At 36.6% G+C, this 26,100-nt stretch overlaps 1 protein-coding gene and 1 non-coding gene across 3 annotated transcripts in view; both read right to left on the reverse strand.

Annotated features, from left to right (window-relative positions):
* Positions 1 to 26,100, reverse strand: part of SLC25A21 (solute carrier family 25 member 21) — a 745,362-nt gene that overhangs the window by 189,597 nt on the left and 529,665 nt on the right. The window lies entirely within an intron of this gene.
* LOC122744940 lies at positions 7,616 to 7,723 on the reverse strand. Its single transcript, XR_006355270.1, has one exon. It is a non-coding gene; the product is annotated as a U6 spliceosomal RNA (small nuclear RNA).

Here is a 26,100-nt window from a genome sequence, read left to right on the forward strand (position 1 = left end):
ATTGTTTCTATGATTTGTTGTTTGGCCCATTCATTCTTTAGAATGAAATTATTTAGTTTCCAATTGATTTTCATTCTACTTTTCCCTGGCTCTTTCTTACATGTAATTTTTATTACATCATGATTTGAGAAGGATGCATTTACTATTTCTGCCTTTCTACATTTGACTATGAGGTTTTTGTGCCCTAATACATGGTCAATTTATTAAAATGTGCCATGTATTGCTGAGAAAAAGGTATATTCCTTTCTATCCCCATTCAATTTTCTCCAGACATCTATCATGTCTAACTTTTCTAGTAATGTATTCACCTCTTTCATTTATTTCTTTTTATTTTTTGGCTAGATTAATCTAATTCTGAGAGGGGGAGATTCAGATCCCCCACCAGTATAGTATTACTGTCTAATTCCAATTGTAACTCATTTAACTTCTCCTCTAAGAACTTGGATGCTATACCACTTGGTGCATACATATTTAATATTGATATTACTTCATTATCTATAGTACCTTTTAGCAAGATGCAATTTCCTTCCTTATCTCTTTTAATGAGATCTATTTTTGCCTGTGCTTTGTCTGAGATAAGGATTGCTACCCATGCTGTTTTTACTTTAGCTGAAGCATAATATATTCTTCTCCAACCTTTTACCTTTACTCTGTGTGTATCTCTCTGCTTCAAATGTGTTTCTTGTAAACAGCATATCTTAGGATTCTGGTTTTTAGTCCACTCTGCAATTCGCTTCCATTTTATAGCAGAGTTCATCCCATTCACATTCACAGTTATTATTACTGACTGTCTATTCCCCTCCATTTTACTTACCCCCTTTGTACTTTTCCCCCCTTTTTTCACCCTATCCCTCCTCACCGTTTTACTTCTTACCCCTGCCTCCCCCAATCTGCCCTCCCTTTTTATCACACCCTCTCTTTTCTTTAGCCTTTTCTCTCTTGCTTTTGTCCTCCCTTCTATCAGTCCCCACCCTTTCCCTTCCCCTTTTGCTTCCCTAAAAAATGTGCTGTTTCTTTATCCCAATGAAAGTATATGTTATTCCCTCTTTGAATCAAATCTAATGAGATTAAGGTTGAAACAATGTTCACCCCTCCTTTCTTTCCCTCTATTGTAATAGGGTTTTTTTCACCTCTTCATATGACATAATCCATCCCATTCTACCTCCCCTTTCCTTTCCTCCCCTTAGACTCCCTTTTTAACCCCTTAATTTTTTTTTGTATCATCACATCAAAGACAATGTATATTTATACCCTCTGTGTAAACTCCTTCTCTCTGCCCAAATACATTTACAGTTCTTAAGAGTTATGAGTATTATCTTCCCATGTAAGGATATAAGCAGTTTAACCTAATTGAGTAACCTTTTTTTTTTCCCCTCTGTTTACCTTTTTTAACTTCTCTTGAGTCTTGTATGTTAAAATTGAATTTTCTATTCAGTTCTGGTCTTTTCGTCAGGAAAGATTGAAAGTCTCCAGTGTCATTAAATGTCCATGTTTTCCCCTGAAAGAGAATGATTAGTTTTGCTGGGTAGTAGATTCTTGGTTGCAATCCAAGCTCCTTTGCCTTCCAGAATATCATATTCCAAGCCTTGTGGTCCTTTAATGTTGAAGCTGCCAGGTCCTGAGCAATCCTGACTGTGGCTCCATGATATTTAAATTGCTTCTTTCTGGCTCCTTGGAGTATTTTCTCCTTCAACTGATAATTCTGGAATTTGGCTACAATATTCCTTGGAGTTTCCCTTTTGGGGTCTCTTTCAGGAGATGATTGGTAGATTCTTTCAATGATGATTTTATCCTCTGATTCTATGATTTCAAGGCAGTTTTCCTTAATAATTTCCTGGAATATGGTGTCTAGATTATTTTTCTGCTCATGGCTTTCAGGCACACCAATGATTCTCAGATTGTCTCTCCTCGATCTGTTTTCCAGATCAGTTGTCTTTCCAATGAGGTATTTCACATTTTCTTGTATTTTTTCATTCTTTTGATTCTGCTTGACTGATTCCTGGTGTCTCATGGATTCCTTATCTTCCAACTGACCAATTTTAATTTTTAAGGCATTGTTTTCTTCAGTGAGATTATGCACCTTTTTTTCTATTTGGCCAAGTGAATTTTTTAAGGCATTGTTTTCTTCAGTGAAATTATTCTCTCTTTTTTTTTTCCATTTGGCCAATCTTTGTGCTTCTTTTTCCAAGATGCTGATTCTTTTTTCATAGGCTTCTTGTTTTGCTTTCATTTCTCTCCCCATTTTTTCTTCTACCTCTCTCAATTGATTTTTTAAATCCTTTTTGAGCTCTTCCAGGAAGGCTTTTTGTTCTTGAGACCAATTCACCTTCCCTCATGAGGCTTCACATGTAGGCAATTTGAGGGTATTGTCCTCATCTGAGTTTGAGTTGGCTTCTTCCCTACTGATACAGAAGCTCTCAATGGAGAGGGCTCTTTTTTGCTTCTTACTCATTATTGCAGCTTATTTATTTATTTTTTAAGTTGAGGTCTGGGGCAGCTAGGTGGCGCAGTGGATAGAGCACTGGCCCTGGAGTCAGGAGTACCTGAGTTCAAATCCGGCCTCAGACACTTAACACTTACTAGCTGTGTGACCCTGGGCAAGTCACTTAACCCCAATTGCCTCACTAAAAATTAAAAAAGAAAATAAAAAAGAAAAAGTTAAATTGAGGTCTGCTCTGGGGGCACCAGGGTCCCTGTTTTGGGCTTCTTGTGCAGGGGTACAGGTGCTGTGTGACTGGCTTTTTACTCTGAGGCCTTTATAGTGTATGCAGTTCACCCCTCTGCACTTCCTGTCTGAGAGCTGGGCCAGGCGTCCTGATCCCAGGGCCTGATCATGCCTGACCCGTTCGTGGCCCTCCCAGCCGGTGCAGGTAAGTTTTTCCACTGTCCTTCTTGGCCACCAGATTTTTGAGCCAGATTCCAGGGGCCTCAGTTGTTCGGCTGTGGCGTGCCGCTCCTGCTGACTTGCCCCAACCCCCTCGGCGCTGAGCTGCTGCCCTGCACTGGGCCTCCCTTTTGCCTGAGTCAGACCGACCTTTTCCTGAAGTCTTCTAAATTATCTCTGTTTGGAAGACTGTGTCTCTCTGTCTCTTTGCAGGTTCTGTAGTTTCAGAATCTGTCCAGAGGCTTGATTTAATGTTCTTTTTGAGGGAACAGAAGGAGAGCTCAGGCAGCTTGTTGCTTCCTCTCCGCCATCTTGACTCTGCCTCTCCCCCAGCTCATTTTATATATGAGGAACTGAGACAAATAGGGTTAAGTGACTTACACAAGGTCACACAGCTAGCATGTGTCTGAGGCCAGATTTATTGACTCTAGGCCTGGCACTGTATCCACTGTGCTACCTAGATGCAAATATTAACAAAACATGGGTCTTATCAACCTAAGGCAGCAATAGAAAAATTAATACTTCCTTACCAAAAACAAGATTGTTAATCATTCTTAACACACATCATACTTGGCGATCTTCATGCCAAGGCACACCTAGTAACTATATGAACACAATTACAAAACACTTTTCACACAAATAAAATCAGATCTAAACAAACAGAAAAATATAAATTGTTCATGGGTAGGCAAATTAATTGACTTATTTAGTGCCATACAAATCAAACTACCAAAAATTATTTCATAGACATAGAAAAAATAATAAAATTCATGTGGAAGAACAAAAGGTCAAGAATATTGAGGGAATTAATGGGAAAAAATGCAAAGGAAGATGGTCTAGCTGTACATGATCTAAAACTATATTATAAAGGAGAAATCAACAAAAGTGTTTGGTACTGGGTAAGAAATATAGGGGAGGATAAGTGAAATAGGTTAGGCAAACAAAACACAGCAGGAAATTAATATTGCAATCTCTTATTTGATAAAGCCAAAGAATCTAGGCTCCAGGATAAGAACTCAGAGGGATTTGATGAAAACTGCTGGGAAAACTGGAAAACAGTATGGCAGAAACTAGGCATAGGCCAACATGTTACACCATACACCAAAATAAGGCAAAATGGGTAAAAGATCTAGACATAGAGGGTGATAACAAAAGGAAAATTAGAAAAGGAAGGAGTAGTTTGCTCATCAGAACTATGGAGAGGGGAAGAATTTATGACAAAAGATGAGATACATTATGAAATGTATACTGGATCATTTTGACTACATTAAATTAAAAAGGCTTTGCACAAACAAGACCAATGCAAAAATCTGGGAAACAATTTTTACCAACAGTGTTTCTGATAAAAGTCCCTATATCTAAAATATATAGAAAACTGATTCAAATATATAAGAATATAAGTCATTCCCCTATTGAAAAATAGTCAAAGGATATGAACACGTAGTTTTCTGATGATGAAATTAAAACTATCAACAGCCATATGAAAATAATCACTACTGATTAGAGAAATGCAAATTATAATTACTATGAGGTACCCACCTCGCACCTATTCAATTGGCTAATATGGCAAAAAAGGAAAATGATAAATGTTGGAGAAGATGTGGGAATATTGGGACACTAATGCACTGTTGGTGGAGGTGTGAATTGATCCAACCATTCTGGAAAGCAATTTGGAACCAAGCCCAAAAGGTTTGCAAACCCTTTAACCCACCAATACCACTACTAGGTCTGTATCCCAAAGAGATAATAAAAAAGGGAAAAGGACTCACATATACTAAATTATTTATAGCTGCTTTTTCTGTGGTAGCAAAGAATAGGAAATTGATGGGATGCCCATCAGTTGGGGAGTGGCTAAACAAATTGTAGTTTATGAATGTAATGAAATACTGTTGTGTTGTAAGAAATGATAAGCAGATGGATTTCAGAAAAACTTATGTGAGGGCCAAATTTAATATCTGGAGAGTTAATTGAGTGGCTCACCACAATATTGGGGTCCCAGAAATAATGAGGGACCTCTAGTTCCAAAGCTCCCTCCCCTCCGAACTGCCTTTTTAGATATTTCTCCCAGGCCAATAAGAAAGGAGCCTTACAGCCTCTTTTCCACAAATAGATCATATTTTATTAATTGGGAATAAGATAAACAGCAAAGGTGAAATTAATAAAAATCAAAGATAAGGGAATAGTGAAAAAGAAATACAGATAATCCTCCTAGCTCTAACCTAAGTCTATACAATCCCTAACTCACTTCCAGTTAAGCTCATTTGTATGTTAACTCACCACCTGGGGCATCTACTCCTGCTGCTCAAACCACCAGAAAGAAGGAAACTCCAGAAGAGACCAAGACTCCCCTCAGCTAGCGTTTAATCTTCCTCCCCCAAAAGGGGAGGTCCTTCAAAAACTGCCTATGGAGATAGGTTTTCTCCTTCTGACATCAGTAGCATACATCACTTTAGGGCAGGCCAGGTGTGGCCCCTCCCAATGAGTCAGCCAAATTCCAATAATCTTACCAAATCTAGAAAGACTTACACGAATTGTTGCTGAGTGAAATGAGCAGAACAAAAAGAACATTGCACACAGTATCAACAACATTCTGGGATGATCAACTGTGAAAGACTTAATAAGTCTTCGCAGCAATACAAAAATGATCTAAGACAGTGTCAAAAGACTTAAGATAGATAATGCTCTCCACATTCAGAAAAAGAATTATGGAGTCTGAATGCATACTGAAGCATACTATTTTCACTTTTGTTGCTCTTTTGTTATTGTTCTTGTTTATTCTTGTGGTATTTTTCCTTTTGTTCTGATTAATGTGGAAATATGTTTAACATGATAGTGTTGTATAACCTATATCAAGTTGCTTGCTGGCCTTGGAAGCGGGGAGGAAAGGGAGGATGGGAGAAAAATTTGTGATACAAAAATGTTTTTACATGTAATTGAGACAAATTAAAAATTAAAATAAAAAAATAAAACACATGATAAGTTGATTTTAAAAGTCTATAGAGGGGCAGCTAGGTGGCACAGTGGATAGAGCACCAGCCCTGGATTCAGGAGGACCTGAGTTCAAATCTGGCCTCAGGCACTTAACACTTACTAGCTGTGTGACCCTGGGAAAGTCACTTAACCCCAATTGCCTCACAAAAAAAAAAGTCTATAGAGGGGGAAGTTAGGTGGCACAGTGGAGAGAGTACCAGCTGTGGATTCAGGAGAACCTGAGTTCAAATCCAGCCTCAGATACTTGACACTTACTAGCTTAACCCTCATTGCTGCACAAAATAAATCTATAGAAATACTTTTATAATAAGCAGACATCATTTAATGAAGTAATAGTAAAACTGAAAGTAGGTACATGCCACAGGAATTGTCAAATGTATACACAAATATCTTACCTATGGACAGAGCCTATGAAATGACTAAGATCCAAGAATGGAATAAAAAAGCTCTCCATGGGAGATAGCTGTAACAATTCAGCCAACAATATGTCAACCAAGAAGATTTAAACAAATCACTACGTCATGCATATTGTGCACAACTGTGCACAAATGTGTACATGTGGGGTGCATATATATGTGTCTGTGTGTATGTATATATGTATATATGTTTGTAGTGTGTGTGTGTGTGTGTGTGTATAAGTACATAAATGATTGCAATTCAAGATCAGGTCACTGTTACCTGAAATAACAGTACAGGCCAAGAAAGTTTAGCATCTACTGAATTCCTAGCAAGGTATGACTTGGGGCCTAGATTCATACATCAAAGAATCTCATTATCTTTCATGACCTGACAAAATGCAAATTACCATGGTACAAATGCAGACATCAAAATATCATGAAGAACAAAATCAATAAATTCTACTGGGACCAGAACATCATAACAAATTGAACTGTTGCCCACAATTACTCAGTCATAACATAGATTCATAAAACAGTTAAGAGCTATCCCAAACATTTATTATCTCCAAGGTACATAGAACAAAAATAGTTCAAAATATAGAGATCTAGCAGAATCATGTATGAACAGTTTTAGATATATATCATCCCTGTTGTCTGCCAGTGAAGTTTTACTGAAGATACTTTTAGTGAATCTAGAGGATTAACTTAAATCCTTTAAAACTATTTTATTCTATTTTTTAATTGACAAAAAATTCTCTCATTCTCACCTCTCCCTCTTACCAATGAAAGAAAAAGAAAAATCTGTAACTAATATATAGTCAAGCAAAACAAATTCATGCCTTGACCATGTCTAAAAATATATGTGTAATCCTGCTTTTGAAATTGTATTTGGTTGCTACAATGAACTGAATTCCTAAGTTTTTAAAATTAGTTTATCTTTATAATGTTGTTATAGTATCAGTTGTTCTGGTTCAGATTACTTCACTCTATGTTAAATGGATTCACACAAGTTTTTGAAGGTTTTTCTAAAACAATCACTTTTTGTCATTTCTTAAGGGATGATGGTGTTCTGTTATATTCTTAAACCACAGTTTAGTCATTGTACAATGGATGGGTACCCCTTTGGTTTCCAGTTGATAAGTTTACATCCTAATGCACTTATTCAACTACAAAACAGCAATTATTTTATCCATTTGTACAATAGTGCAGGATAGTAACAACCAAGGACTGTTTCTATATGAAAACTATTGAAAAAGATAATGGTGTACTGACAACAAACATTGGCTGAATATATTATGAGATTTATTGCTATCTTTTTTATCAATAAAAATGTTCATTATTTAAAAATATGGAACTCTTCAGGAATTTGTGTGTCATACTTGTGCAGGAGCCATGCTAATTTTCTCCCTATCATCCCAATTTTAGTATATGTGCTGCTTGAAGTGAGCATGAGATTTATTGCTATCTTGATAGCAAAGCTAAATGGTGAAAGGTCACATGTAAGATAATTAATATCATTGTAAGAGTTATCTGAACATATATCTTCTGAGTTGTAGAAATTATTCTTCTAATCCTGCTCACTTTTGTTCAATAGGAATAATAAGAACACCCCTCCAAAAAAAGAGTCTATGGGGATGGAGAATGTAGTAAAATGACAAAGTAGATGAATGACAGCATGAGGGAGGATGTACTGTGGGGACTTCACATGCCTTGAAACTGTTATGGTAGCTTTGAAGCCTCATTGAATGCTATATAAATTTAGCACCTACTGAATGCCTAGTGAAGCAAGAGCTGATGGCTTGAATTAGGCATCAAAATCATGCTATCTTTCATGGCTTGAAAGACAGCAAATCCCCTGAAGACTAACATAGACCTCAAAGTAGAGTGGAGAAGCTGACCAATAAACTACTACAACTAAGCTATTAATCCAAGCGAAACTGTTTGTCCATAATCACCTGAACATATTGAATCTAAACACTTCTGAATGATATCTTAGGAGATGTTCCCATCTCCAATACTCATTATCTCTGAGGTATATAAGCAGAGGAGATTTTCAAAATCATGTTGGCAAAAGGATGAGGTACATATATATATTGTATTTCCCTGTCTGCAATTATAGCTATACCAAGGGCACCTGCAGTGAGATATGGAGGATGAATTTGTATCTGAATGTTTTATTTTTTTTATAAACTGTTACATAGAGTTGCTTTATTTACCTGTGCAACTCTTTGTAGCATATCAACTATAAAAGTATAATATAAGGATATTAACTTGTCTCAGGAATATTACTGTCTGAACCCCACTGAAAAGAGATAAGAAAATTGAGATAATAGTAAGAATAATGATATATTTTTGGCACATCCAAATGGATGATAATGAATTTAGAAGATGTTGAAAAGTTGTTATATTAATGACATCACCCCTAAGTATATACAGAATGATTAACATTTACTCATCAAATAGGAGGGAAAAGATTTATAAATGGTCTCAAAGGACATAGTAATCAGTATGGTTACTGCCTGGGGAACAAGAAGTTGTCATTTCATAGAGCAATGGCGAAGACAGACTATTATAGTATAACATTGGATTTGTAGAATGCAACTTCTCAATGGAGCCAATAAAACAATTGAGAACCAAGAAGGAAATCAAAAGGATTCCATTAGGTGACATCCATATGAACTAAACCAGCAATATACAACAAATTAGCTTTCAATGAAATATCAATGAAGATGCTTTAACCAAATATCTGAATCATGTGCTTTTTTTCTAGAAATGGGTCAAGTTGGGTGGGTTCAAGGTTTTTGATAGTAAGTAGGAGCTAGGTGATTCACCAGAAATTACAAATGAGTTATCTTTAAGGAGCCTGGGCTTATTAATCAATGCAGATTTTTTAAGGAAATGGGAGAAATTTTGAAATATATCATTGCTTTGTTAAAAAATTTAGCCTCAGGGCAGCTAGATGGCACAGTGGATAGAACACCAGCCCTGGAGTCAGGAGTACCTGAGTTCAAATCCGGCCTCAGACACTTAACACTTACTAGCTGAGTGATCCTGGGCAAGTCACTTAACCCCAATTGCTTCATTAAAAAAAAAAATTAGTCTTTTTTGGATACCTAAAGAGACATAATCAGGTGGCTGGAAGTACCTTTGTAAACTAACAGAGGTAAAATTCCTGAACTACAAATATGAACCCCCAACTCACCTTGAGAATTCAACAAATAAACTATATTGGAAACAGAATACCATAACAGACATAATTATTGCCCACAATTGCTCAGACAGCACATTATCCATAGAAATTTAAGAAAAAATCTTAATAGCTATTGCCATAGAAAACATTTACAATTTCCAAACTACATGTAACAAAAAGCTCAAAAATATATGGAAGACATGAAACCCACATGGGAATGTTATAATTTATATATTTTACCCATGGCCCTGTCTGCTGACGTTATGCTGAAGATGCTTTCAGTGAGCCTATAGAAGACTGATTTATATCCGAATACTCTTATTTTTTGACAAAATAGTCACTTCATCTCCATGTGCAATAGTCTTCAGAACATTTAATTTAAAGTAATAATAGCAGGGTAGCAACTTTCCCTCATACTGTTTCTAGCTGAACTCCATCAAACAGATGAGGCTATATGAAGATGCTTTAAAATTTGAAAGCACTTCCCTCTCAACTCTATGAGGTAGGAGGTGAAAGACTAAAATTAAAGAGAGGGAAAAAACATAGTATGAATTGCCCAATTACAACTGGATCTAGCATTTCTAGTATGCTGTTTTACATACAGAATACTTACAACCTCAATTAAAAATGTCTATAGGAGGGATTTGTATTTAGTCATAATATTAAAATATGGCATAGTGGACCTTAGAGTCAGGTAGAACGGTATTTGCTCCCGGCCTCTAACACATACTATGTGATCCTGGGCAAGTCACTTAACTTTCAGGCAATGTTCTAATACTCTTGAGTTGCCAAAAGATCCATGTTGGCCCAAGTGGATGCTGGAGCCAGATCAAATGGACTGTCAATTGTCAAATTTTTAGTGTGAACATTTACACCTCATGTCTTGATTTTTTGTCTAGATTTAAGAATTTATGTAGAAAATGCTAATAATTCATATTAAACTTAAAAGCGTGTCCAAAATACATTTTGTCCAGAGAATGGGTTGTTAAACATTTTATCATCACACTCCCTAAAAGTTTTCTTTATCATAAGATACATCCCCTTCTCCCCCACCTCTCCCTAATATCTTCAATCCCCAACTTTTCTGACACCCCAAAAAAGGAATGTGAACAAAACCATATTCTCCTTCTCAAGGAGAAATGAATACAAATGTCACCTTTTTCAGGAATTATGTGCCTTTTTTTTATGTTTTATTTTTTACACTGAAGGTGTAACATAGTTTATAGCTAGCCCTTAGGCTTTACGTGAGGAAACCTGGTTTCCATTTTCAGCTACACCACTGACTTCCCAGATGACCTTCAATTAGTTACTTAACCTTTTTGCCCCTAACTTTACTGAAGAGTAAAATAGAGGTGGTGAATGGGGGAAGGGTTGAGTAGTACATACATGTCCTTTTACCAGCTTGAATTAACTAACATGAAAAGTCTCCTAAACTTTAAAAGGAAAAACATGAGAATAACAGAGGGTATTTTAGTGCCAGTAGAGATCATCACCTTCATGTTCAGTAATGTCTCTAAAAAGGAGTGCCCTTTAGGGAAAGTTCATTTTTGTTTCAGAGATTTATAAGTTTCTATATTCCATTTACAAACAAAATTTCAGTGCAAAAATGGGAAAACTTCAATTCTTAACTACAAACCAGCTAAAATCTGTTTTGTTTTCTTCATGAAAACAATGAATAGCAGTGTTCAAGAGACCCAATGTGCATAACCTATAGCATATAACACTAGAAAATGGCCAGGTTCTCAATCACTCCTAATTTTCACAACTTAAATCTTTAAGTGGTCAGGTTAGAGACTTTTTGTCTCTTTATCAGGCATCCAGCATGTTTAGAATAAATTTTACATAAATGAACCTCCAAAATACTGGCTCATTCCCTTTTAGGGCATCACTTATACTATCAAATCTTCATATTACCACCATAATTTGGGAGAGTGGGCAGAGAGGGAGGGTTCAGTGGAAACAATTAGGGAAACAGTGCAAAGGCTATTGGGCACAAAATGTTTTTATGTAGCTGTTCCCAAATCTTATTTGCAAAGACTAAAAAGGATAAAAAGATTTTCTGCATTCAGTAGTTTCAGTTAATCCTCTGTCCAAACATTTGTCCCAATAAACATTCAATTATTTTTATGTTAGCCATAAAGCTGTCAGTCCTCAATAAACAAATATACTCCTGGTGGTTTTGCCTCTGCTGTCAGAGCTTTGTCTCTATACATATTGGCTCTTAAACTAAAACAAACATACAGAGATCCAAATGTAAAACGTATCATGTAACATAATTTAACAGACAGTTGTTCATCACATGAACAAAATACCAAGAAATTTTTCACCAAATTTAACACTCCTGCTTTTTCTTAATAGAATGTTCTATGATCTTTAATATGTAGTGAAAATGTGCTCTTATTTTAATGTCTTTCAAGTACATTTTATATCTGAGATGCCAAATTTCTTGTATTGAAAGAGGTCAGGGGTACTTTGAACATCTTTATTCCCTACAGGAACATTTTTCCCCAGTAGAATATAAAAGCAACAGTAGTTTGTTTGTTTGTTTTTTCTACTCTAATAAAAAGCTTCCACCAAAGTCTTACTCTGATGTCTCACTCAAGTGCAAAAGTGACCGTGGTTTCTTGAAGTCAAGCAGAGCATCTATTCTATTATGCTGGGGCAACTTCAAGTGTGGGCCTGGTGATGAACTGCATATCGACCAAAGATGAAACAAGTTTGGAGAGGCTCATTTCTGTTCAGTTTCAGGCTCATGATTTTTTTTTTTTTTTTGGCCATGACAACTGGAGGCACAGGGGAGTTACAATCTGCACAGCTGGAGGGAGTAACCAGATGGATTAAATGATGAATTATTCAAGCATTGAAGTAATTGAAGCCAGTAGTTTAAGGAAATCTAATTGATGTCATTCTAAATTCTATTTGATTAACTTTTTAAAATAATTATAGTAAGAAAAAGCTTTAAGGTAAGAACAAATAAGAAAATATATCTGAAGTGGTAGAGAGAAATCCTGACCTATGTCAGGAGATTAGAGAGTAGAAGATTGTGATGCAGAGAAAAAAATACATCGTATCAGTGTATATATATATATATATATATATATATATATATATATATATATATATATATATATATATATATATATATGTCTCACTAAGAGCAGTAACAAGACTTTTTTGAGGCCTCTAAAAATTCTGGTTGAGGAAGACAGGACTATAATTTTGAAGAAGATTTTTATTAGCTCATGTAGTCAAATAGCACTTATATAAAAATTATTGGCAGGTCATAGAAGATGGAGGATTATTCTGTAATAAGATTATTTTATGATATCCCAGTTGAAATAACCATATGTAGCCAAATGATATTGCTAATATTTACTCCTGTAATATATGGCTTGCATATAATGATATACATTCATTGATGTTATTCATTAATTATTATATGACTAACATACTTGTTTTATCTTTTCTCCCTTGTTTGTTTTTATTAGTTTTGTATTATCACCATGAATATATTACAACTGCAGTATTTACTAATGAGACTTATTTTTTGCTCTTATCTATATCAAAGTAATCTGTTTTTCTTATTTTGACATTTTAGAGGCTTAATCATTTTTTCCTTCAATTTGGTTTCTTTTTATGTATATTCTTTTGTGTTATATGGTATCTAAGAAAAAAATTAACACTATACATTGTGTTTTGGGTACTAATCCATCAAAAACAATTTTCATTTAACTTTATTTCTGAATATTTCTATTTGAAATTAAATCAAGTTTTTAATATACGTCCACAATAGATATGAATGTATTGGTAAAGTGCAATATAATATATCCTGTATATAGTTTATACCATAGTCACCAAAGCAGTCTGTCAACTGATGCTCTGAATTGTATTAGGTTTATTGCAGGTATTGTTAAAGTATAATTGCTGTGGGGCAGCTAGGTGGCACAGTGGCTAAAGCACCAGCCCTGGATTCCAGATGACCTGAGTTCAAATCTGGCCTCAGACACTTGACACTTACTAGCTGTGTGACCCTGGGTAAGTCACTTAATATTCATTGCCCCCCCCCAAAAGTATAATTGCTGTGATTGGCACCCTAAAGTAATTCCCCAGGAATTAACAACAAAACACAAGATGCCAAATTAATTGTCCTTGTTCTGTTAAGTTCTGATACAATTTGATGTTATAATGTAAAATTCAAGATGTCGAGTATACTTTGGATTGTGGATTGTTTGATTTAATTTTTTTAATTAGCAAGTTCTTTCCTTCTCATGTCTCCCTCCAATGTGGTGGGGGTCAGGATTGTGGAGAGAACTTGAAACAAATATGTATAGTCAAACAAAATTAATTTCCACATTAGCCATGTCAAAAATATATGTCTCATTCTGCTTGTTCAGTTCATCACTTCTCTTTCAGCAAGAGAGTAAGTTGCTTCTATCAGTAGTCCTCTGGATCTGTGATTGGTTTTTGTGCTGATCAATGTTCTTACAATTTTCAGTGATTTACTTTTTTAATCATTGTTATATAAATTGTTCTCTTGGTTCTGCTTCCTTCCTTCCACATCAGTACATACTTGTCTTTGCAGATTTTTCTAAATCCATTCCTTTTGTCACTTTTATGAAACATATTTATTGTATTCATAAACCAGAGCTTGTTCTTAAATGGTTACCCACTTTTGTTTCCAATTCTTTTACACAACAAAAAAAGTTGCAATAGATAATTCTTGTACATATAGATTTTTTTTCCTTTATCTTTGATCTCTTTGAGATAATAATCTAGTAGGGGTTTCACTAATCAAAGGTAATATAAACCATAGGAGTATTTCAGGCATAATTTCAAATTGCTTTCTACAATATCTGAATGAGTTCATAGCTTCACCAAATGCATAGACCAAACCAAATGTGTCTGTTTTCCCCAAAGGCAGTGCAATACTTGACTTTTTTTTCAGTGTTGCCAATCTAATGGGTATGAGGTAAAATCTCAGAGCTGATTTAATTTAGATCTCTCTAATGATAAGTGATTTGGGATATATTTTCATGTATATTTAATAGCTTGAATTTCCTCATTTGAAAACTGCATATTTATACCCTTTGACCATTTATCACTTAGGAAATGGTTCCTTTTCTTAGAAAATTAAATTCACTATTTAGCTATCTTATAAATGACAGCATTATTAGAAAAACTTGCTGCAAAGATTCTCCCCTGCCCAGGAAACCCTTTCCTTTCTAATATTAATTGTATTAGTTTTGTTTTGCAAAAACTCCAACCCATCCTCCAATCTTCTCAAATTGTAGGTCTAACCACATAAAAATTTCATTTCTCTACTTAATGAACTCCAGTGGTTCTCTATTTCCTTTAGGATCAAATATAAAAATTATTTACTCTTAAATCTTTTTACAACCTGATCACTTTCTACCTTTGCAATCTTCTTATACTTTTTTCTGCTTCACAAACTTTACAATCTTGACATAATTTGGTTTTTTTCCCTGTGTTTATTCTCTCAATCTCTATTTTTTGTTTTGTTGCTCTTGCTAGCATGTCTAGAATTATATCAAAAAGAAATGGTAATAATAGATATTCTTGCTTTCCATCTGATCTTATTGGAAGGGCTTCTACTTTATTCCTATAGTTGTGCCTTTAGTTTTAGGTAGTTATCACTTACCATATTTAAGAAATGTCCATTTATTCCTGTATTCTAGTATTTTCTCTTAATAGAAATGAAATTTTTGTTAAGACCTTTTTATACATCTATTGATATGACTATATGATTTTTGTTTTACATGGTATAAATGTTGGGGTTTTTTGTTTGTTTTTGTTTGTTTTTAGCATTGAGTCAATTATGTACTTGGTATAAATCAACCTAGTCACATCATAAAATCTTTTTGAAGTGTTGATAAGTCCTCATTGTTAATATTTTATTTTAACATTTTGTATCAATATTCATTACAAATAATTAATCTATAGTTTTCTTTCTCTAATTTGTCCCTGCCTAATTTAGATATCAAGATTATATTTCTATCATATAGGGAATTTGGTAGAATCCCATCTTTTTCAATTTTTGTGGATAGGTTATATGTAGAAATTAATTTTCTTTGTATTTGTGATAGACTTTCTTGTTTCTCTCAAGCCCTAGAAGTGTTTAAATAGTTTTGCAGTAATTTTTAAAATTAATTTTGGCTCTTGGAGGCTTCATTGCATCTTTTTTTTTTAGAATTTTATTTTCCAAATTATATGGAAAAGCAAATTTTGATATCAAATGTTTTTAAAACTTTGTGTTCCAACTTCTCTTCCTTCCTCCCTTCCCACCCCCACCCCCAAAACTCAAATTAATTCAATATAAATTATAAATGAGTAGTCATGGAAAACAATTCTATATCAGGTAGGTTGTGAGATAAAACAGATAAAAACAAAACTTCAGATTAAGGATTTGTTGAAAGTTTCAGTCTATTTTCAGATACCATCAGTTTTTTCTCTGTAGATAGACTGCAATTTTCATAAGTTCTTCAGAATTGTAATGGATCATTGCTTTGCTGAAAATGACCACATATTTCCCAGCAGATCATCTTACACTAATGCTATTATTTTGTATACATTACATTTTTCTCTGCTTCAGTTCATATGGGTCTTTCCAGGTTTTTCTGATAGCATACTGTTCATCATAATTTTTATATAGTACCTTGAATTTGACAGAGAATTTTCTTCAAAATAGCCCAGTAGAGTACGTACCACACATTTTGACATTGTAGTCAATCATCATAACTATTTACCTCCATCCCATTCCCTTCCAAAAATATTTACTCTATTGTCTATCTTATTTTGTCCTAATCCTCCTCAAAAGTGTTTTGCTACTAACTGCCCTCTCCCCCACTCTACCCTCCCTTCATTCACCCTTCCCTCCTTATCCTCTTCCCCTCCTACTTTCCTGTATGGTTAAATAGATTACTCTTCCCAATTGGGTATGTGTGTTATTCCCTCCTTGATCCCACTCTGATGAGGTTAAGGCCTTTGAGCTAATTCTGTTTTCTCAATTTTTCTTCCTCTGTCCCTCCTTAACTCTCCCTATGAAATCAAGCAATTCAATATATGTCATACATGTGGTGTCATGCAGAACATCTTCACCTTCCTTGACAGTGTTTTGCTTTTTACAGCTCCCTCCCCCAAACTTCCCTTCCCTCCTTCCCCTCTTCTCCTCCCACTTTTACTTAGGGCAAAAATATATTACTATACCCACTTGAGTATGTATGTTATTCCCTCTTTGAGCCAATTCTGATGATAGAGAGGTTCATTTACTCCCCCACTCCTTCCCCCTCTTCCCCTCCCCTCCATTTTCATTGAAATCCCATTTTTTCCTCTGACAGATTATACGCAGTTTTGCTGGGTACATGAGTCTAGGCTGTAGTCCCAGTTCCTTTGCCCTTTGGAATATCATATTGCATACCCTGCATTCCTTTAATGTAGAAGCTGCTAAATATTGTTTTAGCCTTATTGGAGCTCCACAGTATTTGAATTCCCTTTTTCTAGCTGCTTGGAATATTCCAGACCTGGGAGCTCTGGAATTTGGCTATAATATTCCTGGAGGTTTTCCTTTTGGGATCTCTTTCAGGAGGTGGTTGGTGGATTCTTTCGATTTCTATTTTACCTTCTGCTTCTAGAATGTCAGGGCAATTTTCCCTCACAATCTCTTGGAGGATGGTGTCTAAGCTGTTGTTTTGGTCATGGTTTTCAGTAGTACAGTGATTTTCAAATTATCTCTCCTGGCTTTGTTTCCCAGGTCAGCTGTTTTTCCAAGGAGATATTTCACATTGCCCTCTATTTTTTTCATTAAATTTCATTTGCTTTACTGTGTCTTGGTTTCTTATAATGTCACTAGCTTCCATTTGTTCAATCCTAATTCTTAGGCAATTATTTTCATCAGACAGTTTTTTAATCTCCTTTTCCACTTGGTTTTTCAAGCTGTTGACTTTTTGCTCATGACTGCTGCATCACTCTCATTTCTCTTTCCATTCTTTCCTCTCTCTCTCTCTCTCTCTCTCTCTCTCTCTCTCTCTCTCTCTCTCTATATATATATATATATATATATATATATATATATATATATATATATATATATATATATCTTCCTTCTATCTCTCCTATTTTCTCTTTGAAGTCTGTTTTGAGAGCCTCCATGGCCTGAGACCAGTTCATATTTTTCTTGGAAGCTTTGGATGTAGGGAGCCTGTGGTTGATTTCCTCTTCTGAGGGTGCACCTTGATCTTCCTTGTGACTGAAGAAACTTTCTATAATTCTCAATTTCCTTTGCTTGCTCATCTTTCATTTGACTTTAAACTCTCCCCTGGGGAGCCCTGCTTCTTGGCTACCCCAGCTTCAGAGGGTCCCAGGTGTTTTGGTTTGAGGGAGGGCAGGTTTTACTCTTGCCTGGCCTGTTCTCTGGTCCGAAGATAACCTCAAGCTTACTTACTAAACAACCAACCAGCAAAGCTTTCTGTGTTGTGGTTTTTAGTTTCTAGAGCCCATGTCCCTCCCCCACCTGGGCCTCCTGCCCTGGTATGGGACAGCCAAATTCCTCCCTAGGTCCCACTGATATCCCTGCAATTTCCTCTCTGCCAGCCATTCAGGCCTCTCACTCGACTGCATGCTCAGTTCCAGGAGATGCTGGTGCTGTATCTGATTCAGAGGTTCTGGGAAAAATTTCTCCTGTGCAGCATGCCTGGGGTCTCTGTCCATGCAATTGTGGGGTTGGACTTTACTCATAGCCCAGCATGGCCCCCTGCAATCTATCTGTAGCTGAAAAATAATCTCATCCCATATTTTTGTGGATTTTTCTGCTCATGGGGTTCTTTTATTGCTGTTTTGGGGGTAATTGTATCAGGAGCTCTGTGTGTTTAATGTCTTTCCTCCATTATCTTGGCTCTGCCCAGCTCCATTGCATCTTTTTGTATTTCTATCATTTCCCTCTTGGGGAGTTTGTTTATAGCTGGTTCAATTTCTTTTTCTGGGACTGGATTATTTAAATTATTTATTTCTTTTTTTGTTAATCTGGTAATTTTGTATTTTTGTAAATATTTAACCATTTCATTTGTTATTTTTATCACATTTATGATCAAATAAGTTTCTTGCAAATTTTTATTGCTTCTTCACTTATAGTAAATTTTCCTTTTTGATAATAGTGATGTGACTATCCTCTTCCTTTTATAAAGACATATTATCTAATACTCAAACCCATCAGTGAGTTAGGGAGTTATCTACTCTAATTAAGCACTTGAAACCTTACCTTGGTGGAATGGGCAGATGAGAACAATTTTTTCCAATAAACATGAAGGTGGCTGAAGCAGGAGTTGTGGAGCACTTAGAGCTTGTTCAGACATCAAACACAAAGATCATCCACTGTATCCTGAGCCATTGCTAGTTGTCTTGACTTTTGTCCTGACATTGGACTTTAATGACTAGAAAAAAGAGTGAGGCTGATGACTTTATGCAACTCTGCCTCACTTAAATCCTCTTCATGTGCAAGACAAGATATTATCCCACGCTGCTTTTGGTTCTTTTCAAAAATGAAGGATGAACAACAATTTAGTGCATATATTGACATTAATTTATTGTCTAGTGTACCTTTTAACACTAGGCAGCTGGTGGCTCAGTGCTTTCATTGGGCCTAGAGTCAGGAAGACCAGAATTCAAATTCAGCCTCAGATATTTCCTACCTGTTTGACCCTGGACAAGTCACTAAACATGATTACATGACAAAAGGGATCCACTAGATCCACTGGATAAGGAAATGGCAAACCTTTCTAGTATTTTTGCTGAGAAAACCCCATGGTCCATGGGGTCATGAAGAGTCAGACAAGACTGATTGACTGAACAAAAACAATGGCTTTCACCATAAAGTATTTTTCCTGTTTCTTTTCTTTTTTTTTTTTTTTTGCGGGGCAATGGGGGTTAAGTGACTTGCCCAGGGTCACACAGCTAGTTAACTGTCAAGTGTCTGAGGCCGGATTTGAACTCAGGTACTCCTGAATCCAGGGCCAGTGCTTTATCCACTGCGCCACCTAGCCGCCCTCCTTTCCTGTTTCTTTTAATCAAGTCTATTTTCCTTAACCTTTTCTAAGATTCATATGGTTGCTAACCCTCCCTTTTATTTTATTTTTACTTTAGCTAAAATGTAATCTATTTTACTCTAGTTATTTATTTTATCTATGTGATTCTTTGTTTCCAGTGTGTTTCTTGTAAACAAAATATTGTTGGATTCTGTTTTTTAATCCATTCTTATATCTTCCTTTGTTTTATGAATGAATTCATCCTATTCATAGTTACTATTATAATTGTTAATTGTATGCTTCCCTCCATACCATTTGACTATATCTTTTCCTTTTAGTACCCCATGATATTTACAAAGAATAGGATGCTGAGAACATAATCTGTTTTATGCAATCTATTTCTGCTCCCCAAACATTCTCTTTTTCTCAGACAAAAATCTTAATTTCTTTCCCTTTCTATCTGTATCCACTGTCTATTCGCTATGGTTAAAGCTTGTTTTGCTCATTGAAACTATGATCCCTCACCCCTCTCTCTATTTATTCCTATTTTCTTGTTGAGTTGAATGTATTTTTACACCAAACTTTTTTTGCGTGTCTTCTATATTCCTTTGACCAGTTCAGATGAAAGAGGTTCAACTGAAACCTACTTCCCAACTTCTTGCTTATTTGTAGCCTTTTAGTTGCATACCCTGATTACTTGAGAAAAGCTCCCCCAACTTTCTTCACTTTTTTTCTTTTTTTCCCTTTTTGATCTAGTATCTTTTCCCCTACCTTACTTTTCTTCTTTCAGTATAACCAGAGAATAGCAAAAGACTCTTAGGACTGCTATCCTATTGAATTCCCTCTCATGACCCTTAATGATATTACGATTGTGAGGGGATTCTAATATGATCTCATTCATCTTAGAGGGAATTGGTGGCACAGTGGGTAGGGTGCTGGTCCTGGAGTTGGAATGACCTGAATTTAAAACCAGCCTCAGACATTCAGTAGCTGTCTGATCCTGGGTAACTCACTTATTTGACTCATTTTCCTTAACTGTAAAATGGGGATAAGAATAGCACCTACCTCACAGGATTTTTGTGATGATCAAATGTATGTAAAACTATTTAACACAGTGCCAGGCACATAATAGGTGATATATTATGCTTATTCTCTACCTTACTTCTATTAGAATATCAATACATCCTTGACTGGTCCATTCTTATTTCTCACTTACATTTACGTTTTCTTTGTTGTTGTTTTTTTTCTTGACTCCTATTTGTAATTCAAAGCTCCTATTTGGCTTTGGTATGGTCACTAGGAATAAAGAGAAATCCCAACTTTTATTAAAAATCCATTTTTCACCAATTAGGGTTGTTGTTGTTTAATTGTTGTCAGTCACATTTGACTCTTCATGACCCCTTTTTGTTGTTTGCTTGGCAAAGATGCTGGACTGGTTTACCATTTCCTTCTCCAGCTCAGTTCTTTCTGACTCCAAGCACAGAATTCTATTCACTGTACCACCTAGCTACCTGAGTTCAAATCTGACCTCAGACACTTACTAGCTGTGTAACCCTGGGCAAGTCACTTAACCCTTTTTGTATCAGTGATCTCATCTTTAATAGGAGCTGGAGAAGGAAATGGCAAACCAGTCCAGCATCTTTGCTGCAACTAAAAGGCTACAAATAAGGAAGAAGTTGGGAAGCAGGTTTCAATTGAACCTCTTTCATCTGAACTGGTCAAAGGAATATAGAAGACACACACAAAAAGTTTGGTGTAGAAATACATTTAACTCAACAAGAAAATAGGAATAAATAGAGAAGGGGGTGAGGGTACAAAGTGATTCTGCCTTCTTGCTTTAACCTTTTCAAGACCCTGACCCTGGTTTGGGTCTGGGTGACAAAATTATCCTCACCTGCTGGTTGGAGTTCTAAGAAATGGCAATAGATCTCATCCCAATTCAGTTAATGGATAGGCTGTGTATGTTTAAAGCAACAGACCCAGAGTCTTTCTTTCCCAGTACTAGCTGTACCTTTCCCAGTACTAGCTGTACCTTCACTTAGCTCATTGATCAAGGAAGGAGAATTTGGCATATTCCTTGAACCCCCATTGCCACTTTCAGGTTTTCCCCCTTCCTCCATTACTTAGTAATCTCTCTTCCTTTGAGATTCATTCTATTTATATCCATCACCAAATCAAAATCTTGGTAGCTGTTGTACACAGATGCCCAGGTCACTCCCCTTCTTTCTTCAAAGCACTCAATATCTAGCTTACAATTGTTCTCTCCTCTCCAATTCTTGCCCTCATACTAGGGGACTTCAACATACATATTGATTTCCCTTCATATGCCCCAACAACTCAGTTCTTCAACTTACTCACCTGCCCATGACCCACTTTTCCATCACCACATACTAATACTCTTGATCACACCATCACCCATAAATATCTTGTAACCACATTCAATAATTTTGAAATCCCCTTATCCTGCTATAATCTATTGGCTTTCTATTTATCCTTCTACCTTCCTTTACATAATCCTACTCTTTATCTATACCATGACTTCCAATCCCTTGAATCCAATCCCAGCACCCTAGCCTCCACCTCCAGTTCTCTCCCAGGCCATCTCCCCTGCACTAGTAACTCTCTCCTCTTCTCCTTATCTTGACTCCTTGGTCAAGGACTGTGCTCCTCTCTCTCTCTCTTTTTTTCCTGCTTCTTTTATTTATTTTTTTTCTTTAGCAACAAAAATTTATTTTATTTTTTTTCCAGTTACATGTAAGGGTAGTTTTCAACAATCATTTTCATAAGATTTAGAGTTCCAAATTTTTCTCCCTCCCTCCCTTTCCTCTTCCCTCCACAAGACAGCAACCAGGTTATATATGTACAATCCACAAGTGTTCTTTTTATCAATTATTTCTATGTGGTGGATAGTAAACTTTGCCATTAGCCTCTTGGGATTGTCTTGGATCATTGCATTGCTGAGAGTAGTTAAGTCATTCACAATTGTTCATTGAACAATACTGCTGTCACTATGCACAATGTCCTCCCAACTCTTCTTACTTCACTATACATAAGTTCATGAGTCTTTCCAGGTTTTTCAGAGATCATCCTGTTTGTCATTTCCTATAGCACAAGACCATTCCACCACAATCATATACCACCACAGCTTCTTCCATCATTCCTCCATTGACGTACCCTTGATTCTCAATTCTTAGCCATGACAAAGAGTTGCTATGAATATTTTTTTGTACAATTTCCCCCCTTTTCTCTTTTTCATGATTACTATTGTTAACTGTTTCCCTCCTATCCTATTCCCTTCCCCATTATATTTACTTTATTATCCATATTCTTGCATCCTATCCCTCTTCAAAAGGGATTTGTTTCTCTCTGTCCCCTCCCCCAATCTGCCCTTCCTTCTTTTGCCCCTCTTTCTTTATCCCCTTCCCCTCCTATTTTCCTGCAGGATTAGAGAGATTACTCCACCCCATTGAGTGTTTATGTTATTCCCTCCTTGAGCCAATTCTGATGAAATTGAGGTCTTTGAGCCAATTCTGATGAGTGTTAGGTTCATTTACTGCCCAGATTAAATAGATTACTCCACCCAGTTGGGTATGTGTGTTAGTCCCTCCTTGAGGCAACTCTGATGAGCTTAAGGTCTTTGAGCCTTTTCTGATGTGTGTAAAATTCATTTACTGCCCTGCTCCTCCCCCATCTCTTCCCCCACTCCATAAGCCTTTTCCTGTTTCCTTCATGTAGGATTTCACCCCCTCCCCCTCCCCCAGTGCATTCCCCTCACCCTTCAATTTAACCCTAAAGATGTCATCATGGAGAAGCTAGGTGACTCACTGGACACAGCATCCCCCTGGACCCAGGGGTATCCCAGCCAAAACCTGGCCTCAGACACAAGACAGTCACCTACTGCATGACTCCAGATATGTCCCCCAACTCCAATTTTTTATGGTTCTTTAGGGTCTTATATTTGAAAGTCATATTTGCCATTTAGTTTCATCATGAATACCTGAAAAATCCTCTTTTTTATTAAAATCCCATTTTTTCCTCTGAAAGATTATGCTGAGTTTTGCTGGGTAGATGATTCTTGGTTGTAATCCCAATTCCTTTGTCCTCTGGAATATCATATTACATGCCCTCTGGTCCATTAATGTAGAAGCTGCTATATCTTGTGATATCCTGACTTGGGCTCTACAGTATTTGATTTTTTTTTTTGGCAGCTTGCTAATATTTTCTCCTTGACCTGAGAGCTCTGGAATTTCACTATAATATTCCTAGGAGTTTTCCTTTGGGTATCTCTTTCTGGAGGTGATTGGTGGATTCTTTCAATTTCCATTTTAGCTTCTGCTTCTAGAATGTCAGGGCAATTTTCCCTGAGAATATCTTGGAAGATGATGTCTAAGCTCTTTCCTTGTTCATGGTTTTCAAGTAGGCCAATAATTTTCAGATTATCTCTCCTGGACCTATTTTCCAGGTCAGCAGTTTTTCCCAGAAGATATTTCACATTGCCCTCTATTTTTTATTCATTTGGATTTGCCTTATTGTGTCTTGGTTTCTCATAAAGTCATTAACTTCCATTTGTTCAATCCATTCTTAGGCAATTATTTTCATAATAGAGCTTTTGTACCTCCTTTACCATTTGGCCAATTTGACTTTTCAAGCTGCAGACGTTTTTCTCATGACTTCTCTGCATCATCCCCATTTCTCTTTCCATTTTTTCCTCTACCTCTCTAACTTTATCTTCAAAGTCCTTTTTGAGGGCCTCTATTGCCTGATACCAATTAATATTTTTCTTGGAAGCTTTAGGTATAAGAGCCATGATGTTGACATCTTCCTATGAGGGTGCACCTCGATCTTCCTTGTCACCGAAGAAATTGTCTATGGTCCTCACCTTTCTCTGTCTGCTCATCTTGCCTTTCTTTTCTTTGACTTTTAGCTCCTTAAAGTGGGGCACTGTTTCCAGGCTCCAGTATCCCAAGCTTAAGAAGTCCCTGGTGGTATGATTTAAGGAGAATCAGGTTCTTCAGTTACCTGGCCTGTTCCCTGGTCTGTAGATTACCCCAGACCAACTTGCTAATCAACCATCTTTGTGTGTTGTAGTTGTCAGCTCCTAATAGCCTGTGCCCCTCCCCAACCTGGGCCACTGCTACTCAATCCTACCTCCTGGTTCCCATGAGGGGTGAAAAACCCAAGTTCTGCCTCAGCACCAGGATAGAACCCTGTAGTCTACCCCTGCCAAGGGCTCAACCCTCTCACCAGACTGTGAGCTTGGTTCCAGAAGACACTGGCACTTCAGCTGATTCAGAGGCTCTGGGGTTCTCCTTCTCTTGTGACGCCTTCCTGGGACTGCATCTATGTCAGGGTGACTGGGTTTGGGCTCCACTCCTGTATCAGCACAGCAGCTCCCTCCTTCTGACCTTCCAAGCCATTCTTGGTTTTAGAAGATGATTTCAGCACATTCTTCTGTGGGTTTTGATACTCCAGGCATCGTCCTATGACATTATTTGGATGTTTTTTGGAGTGATCATGTCATGAGTTCGAGAGCTCAGAGTTCCTCTGCCATCTTGGCTCTGCCCTGGAAGTTTACTGTCCTCCTCTCTTAAATTCCTAGCTTCCTTATCATATCACCAATTACACCCAGTCAAGTCTCAGACTTGGATCACTCCCACCATTTGTTACTTTTGTACCTACACAAAGATTGCTGAGCAAAGGTCAAAAAAATTATGCAATAGTAATGACTCAGTTCACTATAAGTTTATGTTACATAAATTTGTTACATTGGGCTCTCACTTCTGCTTTCACTTCTGACCATCCTCCTATACTTCCTTTATCAACTCACTAATCTACTCTCCACAGAGACTTTTCCAAACCTTTTCATTCCTTCTTAAGCCTCCCTTGGCTCCCCCTCCCCCCAATCTCTCAGCTAAGAACCTTGCCTCATATTTTACAGAAAAAAATGAGGCCATTTTTCATGAACTTCATCTTCTCTCCTTTTCCTCATCCCCCATCACTCAAAACCTCTTTCACTTTCTCTTTCACTCCTGTTTCACATGATAAAGTGGTTTTCTTACAAATGCTAAACCCTCTTCTTGTTCATGTGATCCCATTCCATCCTGTCTCCTCCAATAGCCTGCCTCTTCTGTCATCCTCATTCTTTCAATTAGTTTCAATCTCTCCCTCTCTATTTCATGTTCTACTGCCCACAAACATACCCATGTCTTTGCTACCCTGAAAAAAAAACCCTCACCTGATTCTTCTGTCCCTGCTAACCATTCATTGTCTCTTTTTGTATTTTGTACTGTCTCTTCTACCCTTTGTAACTAAACTCCCAAAGTGGCCATCTACAATAGATGCCTCCACTTTCTCTCTTCTCACTCTCTTCTTCACCCCTTACTATGTGGGTTCTGACCTTATCATTCCACTGAAAATTCTCTCTCCAAAGTTATTTAATGATCTCTTCATTTCTGACTCTAATGGCCTTTCCTTAATCCTTATTCTCCTTGACCTCTATGCAGCCTTTGACACTGTTCATCTCTGTCCTCCTTAATACTTATTTTCTTCTCTTTGGGTTTTTAGGAAACCATTCTCTCCTAGTTCTCCTCTTATCTATCTAAC

The sequence above is a fragment of the Dromiciops gliroides genome, chromosome 2 (genome assembly GCF_019393635.1).
Source record: "Dromiciops gliroides isolate mDroGli1 chromosome 2, mDroGli1.pri, whole genome shotgun sequence".
NCBI classification, from domain to species: Eukaryota; Metazoa; Chordata; class Mammalia; order Microbiotheria; family Microbiotheriidae; genus Dromiciops; species Dromiciops gliroides.